This window comes from Hoplias malabaricus, chromosome X2 (assembly GCF_029633855.1).
Source record: "Hoplias malabaricus isolate fHopMal1 chromosome X2, fHopMal1.hap1, whole genome shotgun sequence".
In the NCBI taxonomy this organism is placed as follows: Eukaryota; Metazoa; Chordata; class Actinopteri; order Characiformes; family Erythrinidae; genus Hoplias; species Hoplias malabaricus.
The window spans coordinates 40,706,767-40,723,740 of NC_089819.1; the positions used below are offsets into that span (position 1 = coordinate 40,706,767).

The 16,974-nt window shown below is 38.7% G+C and overlaps 1 protein-coding gene across 2 annotated transcripts in view; it reads left to right on the forward strand.

Annotated features, from left to right (window-relative positions):
- Window positions 1-1,554: 1,554 nt before the first annotated feature.
- LOC136676769 (SH3 domain-binding protein 4-A) overlaps window positions 1,555-16,974 on the forward strand; it is a 49,790-nt gene continuing 34,370 nt past the window's right edge. For both annotated transcript variants that reach the window (XM_066653983.1, XM_066653984.1), the window contains exon 1: window positions 1,555-1,640. The gene's annotated coding sequence lies outside the window, so the exon portion shown is untranslated. The remainder of the gene's footprint in view (window positions 1,641-16,974) is intronic.

Sequence of the window (16,974 nt, forward strand, 5' to 3'; positions counted from 1 at the left end):
GCCACCAGTGGACCAGAGCTCAAAATTTATCAGTGTGTCTCACAATGTATAAATATTACAAATGTCTGGAGTACTCTTTTTAGTAACACAGCTACTCATTTTCAGAAACCCTGTTGTGTGTTTACCTGTTTTTACAAGCAAATATTAATGTTTCCATCCAGGTAAACAGCATGCAGCTCTATATATGTGACTGATGCAAATGGCAGAAATTACCAGTAATAGTATCCTGTTTTGTACATGAAAAGGGCTTCTATCTCTCAGATGGAGACATGCCTGAACTGCCGCCTTCAAAGGAGCTGCCAGCACTGAAGGATGAAAATGGTGACGACCTGCTGAGGTGCACAAAAACGCTGCAGGCACATCATACACCCACGGCCCCTACCTACTGTCTCCCATCGCTGTTATAAAAATATCTTGGAAATATCCCAAGCTGTTAAATGGGGAAATGGCTTTACATTGCTGTTACAGTAGAGCAGTGACGCTGACCCTCCTGTATCTCCTATATCTCAGCTAGAGCTTGAACAACAAAATGGTGTACAGAAGAAATGACTGCAACCAAACTTGGGAAGAGCTTGGCAGTGGGCCTTGTGCTGGTCATCTTTGGTCACCTGGTAAATGAATAAGAAATGAAGAAAATGAAAAAAAAATATATTATACTACAGTCTTCTGATTTTATCAATTATTTGTCATCATTTTTAAGTTTTAATTTAGATTCATTATATTTAATTATGGGCGGTATTTTGGCACAGCAGGTAGGACTGCAGTCACACAGCTCCAGGGACCTGGAGGTTGTGGATTCAAGTCCTGCTCCTGGTGACTGTGATGAGTTTGGTGTGCTCTCCCTGTGTCCATATGGGTTTCCTCCCATGGTCCAAAAACACACGTTGGTAGGTGGATTGGTGACTAAATAGTGTCCATAGGTGTGAATGTGTGTGTGTGTGTGTGAGTCACCCTATAAAGAACTGGTGCCCCCTTCAGGGTGAGTTCCTGCCTTGTGCCCAATGATTCCGGGTAGTCTTTGGACCCACCGTGACCATGAAAAGTATAAGCGGTCAATGACAACGAATGAATGAATGATATTTAATTACGCTAGTTGATTTTTTTTTTTTATTGATCTAAGAGTTTTTTTCTGTAAATGCACCAGCCTTGATTTATTTATTCTTTTTTTTATGGTTTCTATTTATTTTGTGATAATGTGGCAAATGGGGGAATATATATATATATATATATACTACATATTATATTATACATATTACATATATATATATACATATATATATATTTTTTTTCTTTAATTTGACATTTTAGCCACTTACCTATATTAAATTTATTTGCAGTCCCACTATTTAACCTCTAAAAAGTGTTTGTCTGGTATTTGTCATTTTTAATGATGCTGTTTTAAGATAAAAATAATAAAAATAAATAAATAAATCACTGTCCAATCCTAGCCCAAGAGGCGGGACATTATGGAATGTGGGCGTGGTTTGCCGCTCCTCCCATTTCGCTGTCGTCACTGGTCTCTCAGAGCGCTGAGTACAATCAGACAGAGCAGCAGCCCAAACTAAATACACACATTTATACACACACTCATACTGACAAGAACACACTCGTTTATAGGCACATTCGCAGCGCGCAAGCAGGTAAGATGTTCTCTTTTCTCTTCAAGTGTGTGTTTTGTGTGTCATTTTTCTTTTCTTTGTGTGTGTGTGTGTGAATCAGTCTCTCGCGCACTGGAGAGGATGTTTGTGTGTGTATGTGTGTTTCAGCATCGTGTCTAACTTTCACAGCGAACTGAAAAACATTCTTTTCTCCTCAGTCTCTCTCGTTCCCTCTCTCTCATACACGCTCGCTTTCTCCTCTCTTTTACTGTAACAGCGTCTTTTTTATCTTTCTATTCGTTTCCCCTCTTTTTTCTTCTTTTAGACTAACTTACTCATTAACTTCTCTGGCTGAACCTGGATTCTTATTCCAGTATTCCGTTCCACCTTAAATATTTAAGGTGGAAAGGACAGTTTACACCTTATACATAATACGGTGCTGCTGAGAGGAAGCTTCATTTGCTGTTTATTTGTGCTTCACAACTGTACAATATCAACCTAATGCTCTATATCTTGTATTTATTTGTTCAAAATAAATACACACTTGACTCACACTTGTTATACACAGTATAGGCCGTATTACAATTATTGTTATATGCAGAATATTTATTACAGTTTTATTACACTGCACAGTAATATTTGTCTATACTACATATATTACACAACTGTTGTACACAGATTTATCAGACCAAATTTCACTCCTCTTATATGACATTTCAGTGTATTTATATTGGTATAAATACTTATTATATTGGTATTATATCATATTCCAATATTCTATTATTTTCTTTATCAAACAATTATCAGACTCTAAAATATCATTAAACCATTCATTCATTTGTTTGACTGTAACCATTCATCCAGTTCAAGACTTCAGTGGGTCCGTACTGGAATCATGGCGGGAACACACCTGGAGGGGACACCAGTCCTTCAAAGGGCGACACACATTCACACCCAGGGACACTTTTGTGTCACCAAGCCAGCTACCAATTTAGGGACTGTGGGAGGAAACCGGAGCACCCGGAGGAAACCCACACAGAAACGGGGAGAACACACCAAACTCCTCACAGACAGTCACTCACCATGAACCCGTAATCTCCACGTCCCTGGAGCCACACACATGTTGCGCCACGGTGCTAAACACAACATTATTATAATGCTAAAGACAGGATTATTAGACTTTTAAATAAACGAAAAATAATCTAAATAGAGCTAATATTTGTATAAATATTGGTATTTTAGGTATTATTTTTGTTAGTATCTTTTACTAGCAGTTGAGCTTAAGGCTATGCTTTAGGTGTAATATAAACTGCCTTAACAATTAAACCGTTTTTATAGTATACTTAATTTATATACATGTGCTATGGGCACTGGACACAGCAGGGGTCTGTCCTTTGGCCTTTGACCTTTAGTGTAGTGTGTTTATTTTGATGGCAGTTGGCAGCAGATTGTTTCATGGCAGAGGTGACCCCTCTGTCCATGACCCTTCTGTGCAAATACCTTCTGCATCACCCTTTTAGATATATATATATATATATATACACACACACACAATCTGCTGCTGTATAAACTATTTATTAACTGCTTGATGCAGTATTTATTTGGCTCAAGAGAAAAGGATCCTGCTGCTTTCAGACTGTCACTGAGGGGAAGTGTGGGAGTCCCTAAGGAAACCTTTATAGCACACCTTATATTTAACACAATTCACTATTTTCTTCAACACTCTATATAAAACTTTACAAAACACTTCATAACACACTTTATAACACATTTCCTAATACAATTTAATAACACACTACATAACATTGATTGAAAATGTATCATTCTGTATGGAACACCGGAACACCCATTATAACACATCCTTTCACAATTCATAATACTGCAATACATGTTACAACATGTTTTATAACAGTTTATAACAACCATTGAAACACTTTGCAATGCACCTTATAATACACATTATAACACATTTCTCTAACACATTTTTATTGTAAGCTTATAACAGATAAACATAAATATATGCTTTATAAAACACACTTCATAAGAAACATGTTGTAAAAAACTTACAGAGGCCTGACAAAGTAACTTTTATAAAGACACATAAAGGTGGAATTCTACAGATGTTTTAAAATGTATAGTTTAACGGTTGAGGTGTAAACAAAACTTTGATAAGGCTTTAAGGAAAAGTGTTTGTGTACAAATGTTTTTTTTATACCCATAAACTAAAAACAAAACAAAACAGTCCACTCAGCCTCCATTTGGCTCCTGGACATTTACTATCACTAATATAAGACTAGCCTCATATCACTTTGAATGGAGAGCAGCTATTAAACCCTGAATATAACTGCTGTCTGTGGAGAGGTTTTAGAGGTAAATATCTCTATCCCAACCACTTTCAACAAATGTGGGAACTCAGCATTTCACACCAAACCAAACCCACGCAGTCACTTTTTACACCTCAGCTATTTCATTATGCACAAAAAAATTGTAAGAAATATTTGTGGAATTTCTCTTTAATCATTGAATGTTGATACAACACAGGAATCTTACTGAAGAAGAAATATTTGCTTCCCATAAGGAAGCACATGATAAAGACTTCTCTGATTAGCAGTGTTTATCTCTTGTTGTGGCGTTCTATTGTATGTACAATACAGCATGTTTTGTAACGTTAAAGTCAGTGTACCTCAAGAGTCTGTACCTAAATACTGTCCCACAGGGCTTTAAAAAGTGCCTGTTATTACAATGTAAGATATGATTACACTACACTTTTTAAAAGAAAAAAAGAGGATTCTTCAAGGGCTCTTGATTAAAGACAGTGGTTCTATTTAGAACATACTGAATCATAAATAATTCTTTGCATGATGACATGGTTCTTCAGACTGATGGAGAATGTGTGTTTTATGGTTTTCTATATAGAAAATTTCCCACCAAAAAGGCTCTCTCTGAATTGTTGGTGTCTAGTCTGCAATAATAGAACCCTTTTTGTGTTATATAAAACACATTTCTCATCAAGATGAAGAGCCAGTTCACCATCTCTTCTTGAGAGGTGCGAGTGTGTGAGTGTGTATCGCCCTGTGAAGGACTGGCGCCCCTTCCAGTGTGTGCCTTGCGCCCAGTGATTCCGGGTTGACTCCGCACCCAATGCAAACCCTGAACTGGACAAGCGGTTTCAGACAATGAATGAATTAATAAATTAATTCTAAAGTCTGATATATATATATATATATATATATATTATATATATATTCGCGCCTTGCGCCCGATGATTCCAGGTAGGCTCTGGACCCCCCACGACCCTAAACTGGATAAGCGCTTACAGATAATGGATGGATGGATATATATTCACTAATAGTTCACTGGTTCTTAAAGGGGACTATCGTTATATCGGTCGCATAAAAACACAATTATTTCTCTGACAATCTATGGACCTCAACAAAAGTGGCTATTGTGTCAGGCTAGTTTGAAGCCTAGTGTTATGTTTACAGTTATGTTTATAGTTAGGGTTAAGTTTAGGGTAAGGGTTAGGTTAGGTTAAGGGCAAGTTTTCAGGCTGAGTTTTCACACTGGGTTGCCAGAAATTCTAAAGAACATCCACATACATAAATAGTTCACATTTTACAAGAGACAACTGTAATTTGTACACGCTGTTCAAATCGTGGGAATGACTTTAGAAAATATGAGCAAATTAACCTTGAGACTAGCCTGATATAGGATACAGGACATTTACATTCATGTGAGGGTGTCAGGTAGTGCCGCTACCACACATCTCCAGGGTCCTGGAGTTGTGAGTTTAATCCCTGCCTCGGGTCACTGCCTGTGAGGAGTTTAGTGCACTCACCTTTCTTTCTGGAAAAAAGAATGTGATGTACATTTAGGGAACACAACTGGATTCTAAGGGCACTGCTGTAGATTTGAATGGACTTTTATGTCTGTACCTATAGTGAGCAACACTTTACCAGTACAGTACAGACTCTTATTTCTCACAATGTGTGCTCTCCCAGTGTCTTTGTGGGTTTCTTCAGGGTGCTCCACTTTCCTCCCACAGTTCAAAAACACAGGTGAGTAGATGGATTAGCTGTGCAAATGTGTTTTCATAGGTGTGAATGTCTGAGTGAGTGTGATTGTGTGTGTAATGGTCTGTGATGGACTGTTACCATGTCCAGTTGTGTTTTCCTGCATTGCACCCAGGGTTTCCAGGTAGGCTTCAGATCCACTGTGATCAGGATGAAGAAGTTACAGAAGATGAATGAATGAATGGACATAAATATAACACGCTATATGGCCATATAGTTGCCATGTGGCCATTTTTTCTGATGACTTTACTGCAGTAACACTGTAAACACATTTGGCAAGGCATTACCCCAAGTACAGGAGCATTGCTATGAGGAGCATTGCTTTGATGTCAGCTACATAACCATGGTTCTGGTGATGGACTAATAGGTACTCATAGTCACTCACTCTAGAGAACACTGTTCCACTGCTCCAGAGGCCAACTGAGCAGTGAAATTTAGGCACATATAACAACTTGGATTGCCGTTTCAAACAGAAACAACTCTATGTACATATATTTGAAATATGTGTGCTTACCGAGTGCATTGAAGGCTCAGCGTGAAGAGTGCTGTGATGGGAATGAAATGTTTCTGAAAGCTGCCGGTTGTGGCTTGAGTCCAAGTTTTTCCCAAGGACAAATAAACCAGTCTCTCTAAAGATGGAGACGTCTGGCTTGGGTTAACATACTAAACACTACAAACCTATGAGATCCCAATGAAAACACTCTGATTTTGTGGGTTCCCTAGGCTGTTGTATGAAACTGAAGGCACTGGCTTGATTCCGGATAATGTTCTATGGCTGTTTCAGCCAAGAATACTCGACTTGCACGTGTTGGACTATAGCCGGAACAGTCTTGAATGCTGTTCTTCATGGTCTTTTCCTGTTTGTCTTTGAGTTGGGGGTTGTGGTGGTTGGGGTGTGTGTTATGTGTCAGACTGGGATCAGGAGCAGCGAGGACTTCAGGGCAGGACCAACAGAGTTTAATCCACTCACCTGACCTCGATTAGCCTGAAACTCGGCCAGACAGGTGTTTACACACGGCGTGGACTGATCTCATTTGTCTGTCTGTCCACCTTAAAAGGAATAGTGTGTTGAAATTTAGAGTTGACTCAAAAGTTCTTAGCCAACATGAATATGATACTTTTATTTAAACAAAACAAAAAAACCTTGACATATTAGCACCTACGCATTTTAATAAAATTTTCTGATCCACATTAAACTTTGCATCAGTTATATTCTTGGTCTTGATAAACCTAAATTGTGTACCAAATGCATTCTGATATCTGAGTTTTGTATTCATCTACAGTTACATTCTTGTGCCAATCCACCTTAAATGGTGCAGCAGTCATATGCCACATCTGTTCCATCAGATTCAACCAGGGTAATCATGGCATTAGCTTAATTATATTACAGTGGCTAGGTGGCAGTATAAATAAATGTAACACATAGCAATTGTTCCTTTTTTATTTAAGTAAAATAAATTATATTATTTTAAAAATATAACAAATTAATTACATACATAAAAATAACTGAACACATCTTATACAGAGAGCCAGAGGCCTGCTGTCTCAGAGTTTTCTTACTTAACAGCACATTCTGAACAATGCTTCATCAACAACACATCCTGAACAATGTATTATAAACAACACGTCCTGAACAATACATTATGAACAACACTTCATGAACAATCCATTGTAAACAACACATCCTGAACAATACATTATAAACAACACATCCTGAACAATGTATTATAAACAACACATCCTGAACAATGCATTATAAACAACACATCCTGAACAATGCATTATGAACAAAACTTCATGAACAATCCATTGTAAACAACACATCCAGAACAATGCATTATACACCACACATCCTGAACAATACATTGTAAACGACACATACTGAACAATGCATTATAAACAACACATCCTGAACAATACATTATAAACAACACATCCTGAACAATAGAATGTATATAACACATCCTTAACAATGAGTCCTTAACAACACATCCTGAACAATCCATTGTAAACAACACATCATGGACAATACATTGTAAACAACACATCCAGAACAATGCATTATAAACAACACATCCAGAACAATGCATTATAAACAACACATTCTGAACAATACATTGTAAACAATACATCCTGAACAATGCATCCTTATCAACACATCCTTAACAGTTCATCATAAACAACACATCCTGAACAATGTGTTAAGTATGCCTCATGTATCCTTAACAATGTGCCCTAAATATCTCCTTTTTAAAATGTTTGTTTATTCACAAATCTTTGTAGAAATGTATCCTGAAATGTCAGTGAGTCTTCCCCAATATAACACATTGCCACCAGTCTTGCTATGGTGATGGCAAACACGTGCTGGACAGCTTAAACTTTCTGTCCCGGAGGAGAAATATACAGATCTGTTATATCAGCTGCTATGTCTTCTAGCACTGTAAGCAAAGAGACAGGGGAGAGGGGGTCATCCTACCCAGTAAGAGAGTGAGGCCAGTTGTGCTATCTAGGACTCCTAGTCTTGGATTGCTGAGGAATTACCAGGGACTGAACTTGCCATCTCCTGATGATAGTGCCCATGCAATATTTACTTAACAAATCTTTAGTGCCATTAACAAATTTAGTGCCTTAACAACTTATCCTTAATGATCCAGCTCACTTTCTGAAGATGTTTTTGTCACAGCTTATGAAAAATTGAAAAAACTTTTGTTTGTTTGTTTCTTGTTTTATTCACAATTTACTCCCTAATTATATTAGCCAAATTGCATCAGTATCACACAATGAGAAGCAAATACTTCCTCTGGGACTTGTGAGGCCAGCTGACACATTTTTTCAAATTGCTGTTAGCGCCATGGCATTGGAATGAGTAAACGATTCCTCTAATCAATCAGGTTTAGGGATGGGAAAGGATGGGCTTGGAATGAAGGAATAGAAAAGGCCATACCCACCCAGGGATAGCGAGACTGTGATCTCTGGGGCCGCCATCCTTGGATGCCAGAACCAACACCAAGGATCCAGTAGGCAATCTTCTGCTGACTTCAGATGATGACCACTGAGACCACTGCACCACTCAGCCACTCAAGTCCCCCATCCCAATTTCTGACTTGTTTGAGGAATCACTTTCAATATACACAATTAAAAAAACAAGGGCAAAAGAAACACTGTTTATCACCATATAAATGTATGAAAGCTGCTCCAGAGCAACTTCCAGTGAGCCTACAGTCACCATGGTCAGAGCAAAAATTCTGTCATAGGGCTATACATTTATTACGCAGTAGAAATGCATTATTTGGAGTGAAATTCTAACCAATACCTTTGAATGAATATCACTACACCCAGTTTCAGGAGTCAACAAGGGGGGTGTAAAATCCCCCATTGTATGCCTTGGAAAGTCAGCTATATTTGTGAAAAGTTGGGCAATGAGTGAAATGGATTTTTCCTAACTCTTTGGCTAATTTCCAGTTGTATCACTGATTTGTTAAAGAATGTATGTCTTAGCACGGATGCATGTTAGCATGCTTCCCTGGAGACCAAATTCCAGGTGTTTTGTATTTGGGCCTCCTCAGCAGGAAGTGGATGATATGAGATTCCTGTTTTGTTTGTGTTAGCGTTAGCACATTAGCTTTTGGCTGCTTTTAAATTGCATTCTCCACTGCAACAACTCAGAGGAATTCAGTCATCAGACAAGTATTTCCTCTCTCTCTCCTTCTGTCTCTCTCTCTCTCTCTCTCTCTCTCTCTCTCTCTCTCTCTCATTCTTTCTCTCTCTATCTTGGGTCTGTTTGATATGTGATGGACCTCAAGGGGACACTGGAAAAATGCCAGAAAAAACCTGAACCGAAACCTTCTCCTGACTTAGCTGGTGAAGGATAGCACTTATAGGTTGTATTCTGTTTTAATCTAGTTATGTATGAAACTACTAACCAGCTGTTTATAGATTTATTCATAATCCTATGTTTAACCAATGTTCAAATTTTCAAATTCACTGATAGGGCTTACTTCAGTGAAAATAGGTCTATGTGTTCCCCAGAGAGCCAAATGTACAAAAAACCTAACAATGCTTTCTTAATAACACATCCTTAACGACGCATCCCTGTCAATGTGAATTTTACACACCCTAAACAATGTCTCCTTAACAAAGCAGCCTTTACAACACATTCTTAACAACACAACCTTAAAAGGGGACATGTCCTACCCATTTTCCACAACTGAACATTCATTCATGTTTCATGTTGCTGAATGGCTGGAGTAGCATTTTGGTGTTCAGTCCGTGCCACCAGGCTTGTCCTTAAAACAACACATCTTTAAAAAGGTGTAGTTATTAACAAGTCCTAAACAACATGTCCTTAACAATGCAAACTTAGTGACAGGTCTTTAACATATCCTCAAAAATACATCTTAAACAAAGTGTCCTATACAACACAGCCTTAACTGTATGGCTGTAAAATGAATGGAAATCTACATTCAGAACTTATAATCAACATTCATTTATTCATTATCTGTAACCGCTTATCGAGTTCAGGGTCGCGGTGGGTCCAGAGCCTACCTGCATTCATTGGGCACAAGGTGGGAATACACCCTGGAGGGGGTCGTTCAGAGGTTAACACACACACTCACACATATGGGAACTTTTTGAGTTACCAATCCACCTACCAACGTGTGTTTTGTGACCGTGGGAGGAAGCCGGAGGAAACCCACGCAGACACAGGGAGAACACACCAAACTCCTCACAGACAGTCACCCGAAGCGGGGCTTGAACCCACAACCCCCAGGTCCCTGGAGCTGTGTGACTGTGACGCTACCTGTTGCGCCACCGTGCCGCCCTCTATTCCACATAATAATTTCTATTGATTTTTCTTTCAATTTCCCCTCAATGTTTTTTTAAGTCCAACTAAGCAACTCAAGCAGCTTGTACTAAAAAAAATACTGTCAGTCATTTAGACAAGTTTTGACTTTAGTGAGGATGACACTGAACATAAAGAAGTCAAATGTAAACGCTGAGAAAAATACAACACTGTTTCAACACTTAAAGCACACAACGTGAACAGTTCATGACTCAAAAAAGAGACTGACAAGCTCCCGGAAATGTTAATACTGTAATACTCGAGCCTATTTACAGTACAAGACTTGTCAGTGAACCATGAGGGCAGAAAAAATATATATCATTAATCATAATTAAGGTAAAATGTTCAATTAATCAAGATATTAATATGCAGTAATTTCTCCCAGCAGTAATTAACCACATACATAACACAATTTCCTGGGAAACATGTCCTTAACAATGTGTTCTTAACAACATTTCTTGAGCAAGGGATCCTGAACACTGAATCCTCAATAACACATCTTTAGCAGTGTATCCTTAAAAACACATTTCCTCCCTGGTCCCTGTTGTTAGTAATTAATGTCTTATCTCTTTATTTTCACTCCCTTTTTCTTTTTTGTCTGCTTTCATTTAATTCAGTTTAATTCAATTTCAGACCCCATTGGACGCCTAATGTAAAAGAGAAATCCAGCGTGGCACATTTCAGAGAGAAAAAACATCCCACAGCCAACTCCCCAGAGACCTGTGTGTGTGTGTGTGTGTGTGTGTGTGTGTGTGTAATTGTTAGGTTCATGTCTCCATGGATTCGGTTGGGTTACTCACAGAAGGCTCCTCCCACCCTGAGGGCTTCAGACACATATGCGCGCGCACACACACACACACACACACACACACACACACACAGTCCCATGATGATGTGTAATTACATCACCAGGACACGTGCTTAACCAATGCCCTTACTTACATTCCACTGGTCAAAGTCTCCCAATTCCATCTTCTTTTTTCATTATTAGGCCAAAGGCATGCAGACACCAGCTCCTTCAGAAATGGAGGATATACATCAGGTGTTTGTTCCTCTTTACTGCTATAACAGTCTCTACTCTTTTGGGCAGGCTTTATACTAGATGCTGGAACATTGCTGTGAGGATTTGACGGCAGCATCAGGCAGGGAATTGTCAGTTTGGTCAGGTATTGATGCTGGATGATCAGTGCTGGATTCAAATTTGTCCAAGAGGTATTAGTTGGAGCCCTACTACTCCAGAGAACACAGTTACAGTACTCCACATATTTGTGCACTTCTGGTGAGCTCTAGACATTAGGTAGGCTGAACTTAGCCTCATGTGCAGCTGTTCAAGGGTATTGCATTTCATGTCGTTCAGTAGAGATTATACAATGGCTGTTGAACATCTGTGACCAGCCCAGCTGAAGCTAATTCAGTGACACTCTCTCTCTCTCTCTCTCTCTCACTCTATCTATCTATCCAGTAGCAACCCCCTGTAGCTTAGTTTGCTAATGAAGCATTCCAGCCTCCAGCTTTGTGCACCCAGCCTGTAAAGAATGCTTTTTTACTCTCTTATTGGAGTGAGGATTATTGCGCTAGTGGACTTAGCCTTACATTAATTATGAAGTGCTGCTTTCAGAAAACGATGACGGCTGTGTTTTACTTTATTCTTTTTTGTTTTGTTTTGTTTTGTTTTGTCTTGTTTTAAGGATTGTGTCTCTCCTGAGAGAGAGAGAGAGAGAGAGAGATAGGAATTGAGAGAGTGAGAAAGAAAGGGAGAGAGAGAATGGATGAAAACACAGACGCTGCTATTGTTTTATAAAGTTCACATTCAGCAGCAGCTTCTTCCCAGTGGAGTCAGCACTGCTTTTAAACGTGTGTGCGTTCGCGCGCGTGCGTACAGTGTTTTTTTTTTTTTTGTGTGTGTGTGTGTAAGTGTATGAGCTATAATTATATTCTGTGTTTGTGTGGCTAAGTTTGAGGATGATGTGTCTCAGCATTAAGGGGACACACATTTTGGCAGCTTCATTTATGTTCGATTCGGCCTAAACACACCTATAACGAGTGAATTTACCTACTTTAAAGTTAACCCACTGTACACATAGATATTCAATGTGTATAATCTCTAAAGGATAAAACAAGGGAATGAAAGGGGATGCTCTGACAGTGGTTCATACTAAAGAGGGGTAAAGTACCCTAGCATTGGGCCTGTGGAACAGTGAAGCCATCCTCTGGAGTGATGGGGAGAGAGAAAACACAGTGAAATAAACAGAGAGATAGAGAGCATGTTTGTTCATGATGATTACTTATGAAGCTGCTTGAAGAACAGTGGTTAATTTATTGAGGGATTTACTTAAGCCATCACTAATCCACACCTTGCACTGTGTTCTATGGGTGTGATGTGTGTATGTGTGTGTGTGTGATGTGTGTGTAGGTGTGGGTGTACGTGCTTTAATCTGGATACTGTCCTTGTGTTTCTTTTGCACACTTTAATTGAGCTGAATGGTTTTGGCTTTGCTTTAAACTTTGAGATTTAAAAACTCTATACACCTTAACATTACAAAACCTCTTTGTTTCTACACATTCTCTCAGCTCCACTGACCATGTAGGAACGCTTAGTAGTTCTACAATTACAAACTGCAGTCTATCCGTTGCTCTGCATAATTCATTAGCTCCATTTCCCCCTTTCTATAAGGGTCAGGACCCCCACTGGACCACCACAGAGCAGATTTGGAAGGTGGATAATGTTCAGCGCTGCAGTGACACTAACATAACAGTGGTGTGTTAGTGTTTGCTGCAATGATACAAATGGATCAGACACATCAGTGCTGCTGGAGTCGTCCTCCACGTAGATGTAAAGTCAGAAAAGTTTGTGTGGGTCATGTTCTGGACACTGTTGGGTGGATAATTTTTTACAAAGGGCACCCATTTGGTCTGTGGGCCTGATACATTGGGGAGTGATTGTAGAGTGTAGTTATATTTTATGCAATTATTTTAGGCAAAAATATTATATATAATACATACAACACAATTGTATTGTACTGGTGGAAAAGACTGCATTTATAACTTACAGGGACATTTCTTTACCTGGCTAAAGTAATTGTTTGCTTTATATACTGTTAAACGCCCTTAACAAATTAGCATTTTATTTATTTAGGATATTAGACTATAAGGAGTATTGCCAACCAGTTCCTTCAGACTCTTCACTGGAGAAAAAAAAACATACATCAACTTAGGTATGATATTGGTTTTTTTTTCAGCTATGGCCTGTGAGTTCTTCAAAATCATTCCATATCAGTAGCAATGTAAATACATAGACAAATTTTATGGCCAAAATATTTTGGAGACTTGCTTATCCAGTTCCTTTTTGTTGCAGTAACAGTGTCTACTTTTGTGAGAGGGGCTTGATACTAGATGTCTGAACATTTTAATGGTATTCTTCAATGAGAGTCAGATTCTTTTGTTTGAGGCAGGGGTGTTTCTCGACTATTTGTTGCATGCTGAGTTTAAAGGGACACCTTCTGCACCCCTCTGCTTGCTTACCAGTCATAGGGGCACACGTGTGCCTCTAGTAAAAAGCCTGTTAAACACTAAATATTTGAAGAGATTTAACATTAAAGTGGGTTTCTTTATGTGCACTTTCCTGGATTAATAAAAACAGAAACAGTATAAATCTTCTTGGTTTGCACCATTTGCCAAAACCGCATCCACATTTCCTCATCTGACAGGTTCACTGAAAATGTGAGAGACTTGTTTGACTAACCTTCTGCAACTTTTAATTTAATGCAGCATTGTCTAGAACTGAACAATTTATAAACATCTGTCTTTAAAAAGAACCTGCTGATGGAAAGTTATGTGACGTGGTGTTATCTGTTTTACCATTATTTTCAGAGGGGAGGGAAGATTTGCTATTTGCTTTAGTGGTGTATTATGTATTTCTGGTATATTATAAAGCCATAACCAAACTATATCAGCCATAACCAAACTATATCACCATGAGCAATAATTACCTTGTCTGTTGCATAGCTGACTTACCTTTAATTATACATTATAAGAGGACGGTTCACGCCGCCACTCACCAGCAAGGGGTCTAGGCGGTGCAGTTAAAGAGAAGCTGGCAGCAGCTCTCAAAACTCAGTATCCCAGAAGCCCAAGCACTAATTAGTGCTGATTGAGGCTGATCAGACACACCTGCTGGGCTCTGTATAAAAACTCAAACCACAGTTCAGTGCTGTGCTGCTTTATAGGGGCAGATGTTATAGTACATAGCAGAAGATGTAAAGGAAAGCAAAAGTAATGAGGAAGTAGCAGAACGTCTAATCGAAGAAAAACATTGTAACTAAATAATTATAGCTAAGTTTAGAAAGTTTAAAAGACAAGGTTGAGCTGAACTTAAATGGTTCAGCTCCCTGGCTTTAAGTTCATTTTATTTCTGTAAAGTAAAGAAAAAGTACACTTTAGTTAGAGTTTCAGTGTCAAGGCTGATTTTTAGTTTGTTATTATTATGGTACTCCTTAGTTTGTAGATGCCTTTGTTTGCCGTTCCCGCCTTTTTTCAAACCTCCATTTTGAGTCCACCTGCTTTCCCACTCCCACTGTAGAGCTGTGGTAAAGCCTTGCTCCTTGTTGCACGGGGCTACTGGTTCAAATCCAGCCTAAAGCTGTCACAGTTAATGCACAAAGCACCCCAACACATTAACACTCTGCACCTATTTATAATCATTTCTTATAAATGTATAAAAGGAATAACAGGAGCTCTGCTCCACCACCCATTCATCCCGTAACATACCTACCTTTAAAATAACTTTACATGTGTCATTGTGTCATGCGAAAGAACAAAATACTTTTTTTGGTATGGACTCTTGACATTGGGTATGATGACCTTATATGACCTTACTTGGGTGACCATTATTTATTTTTAAAATGTATTAATTGTTTTTTTTTGTTTTTGTTTTGTTTTTTTACTGCAGTATTAAGTTGGGGTCAGGTTCATGTTGTTGGATTCTGGACCTGGGACAGTGTGTGTCCAACTGTGTTGCTAATTAGTTCCATTTTAAGTAGCATCACGTCAGTGGCTCTGCAAATTAGCCTGATCTGCTCCATTTCCACAGCAAATCCCCCACATCTCACCCTGCTTTGTTTTCTGCGAGTGGCTGAAACGGAGAGAGATAGAACTTATCCTCTGGAAAAGAAAAATAAAATCTGGATGCTGATATTCACCAGGAGCTTAGATGCCACTGTAACTCATGTTAGTCTAGTGCCTCTAGTCGACCTTTGGGAGATAGAAAAACATGTCATTAATTCACACCGAGGGTGATAACAGATTTAACTGCTTCACAAAATGAATTAAGGCTCAAGTTATTGCACCTTTCACAGAGTCCAGTTCCAAATAGTGAAAAGCTGTTAGGTAGAGTAAGTGAAAGCAGGAATATGTTTAACCAATGTTCCATCCCATTTTCTTTTATCAGCAGTGGATAATCATCTGGAGACAGAAGATCCACCTATAAGTCTGTGTTTTTTGGGGTGTTTTTATTAAAAATGTTATGTAGCACAAATACACTGCACATTCATCGCCATATCATTGTACACAGAGATGTATCTGCATCTTTTGATAAAAATAGGTGATGTAGAGGGTGAAACACCTAAATTCATGTTCATAATGGACTATAGGGCTGTCCCGAATACCATTTTTAGGGCTTCGGAGCTTTGGCTTTAATAGCCCTGTCTCCAGTCTGTGCTGTGGCTTACAGTGTGGCTTTGCTCACTACCTACGCTTAATAACCTGCTAACTAGCTCACAAACTAAGGGCACAGAGTAAACACTATTTAACTAGTTTGAGCGGAGGTGCTCTAATTTCAGGCACAAAGCTGACAAAATGAACTGTGGTGTCGTTGTGTGTTGTTTTAGCATGTTAGGCTGTTTTAGGCTTCATTTGCACAAAGACTTTTATGTTGTAGAACTTGTATGTGGGTTAAGAGCAGCGTTGCCTTTATCAATAACCACATTTATCCAAAAAAACTGAATATCGGAATCTCAAAATTATAAACCGAATACGTACCCAACAAACAAACATTTGAATACCTGAATACTTGGGGCCAGCCCTAATGGACTAGGCCTTCCCAGGAAGCTGGTTATAATCTCAAGCCACAAAATATCACCTGGAACATGTCACAAAGTTTTGTGTAAAAATATATATATATATATATATATATATTCCCTGTCTCAATTGCAGAGTGAGGATACAAATTAAGTATCATGTTTGGGTGTTAATTTAGTATAAATACAGGTCAAAGTGCATGTACAAATGACTGTTTTCTGTTGTTATTGACATTTTACCTGCTCTTCTTGTGTTATATTAGCGATAGGTTCCTCACAGTTCATCCATATCCACAGTGTGTGCTGGCGGCAGAAGCTAAAGGCTGTTTTGATTCCGATGCTGTACAAGCGTAGCGCTAATTAAAGCAGCTGAGACAGAGTGATAG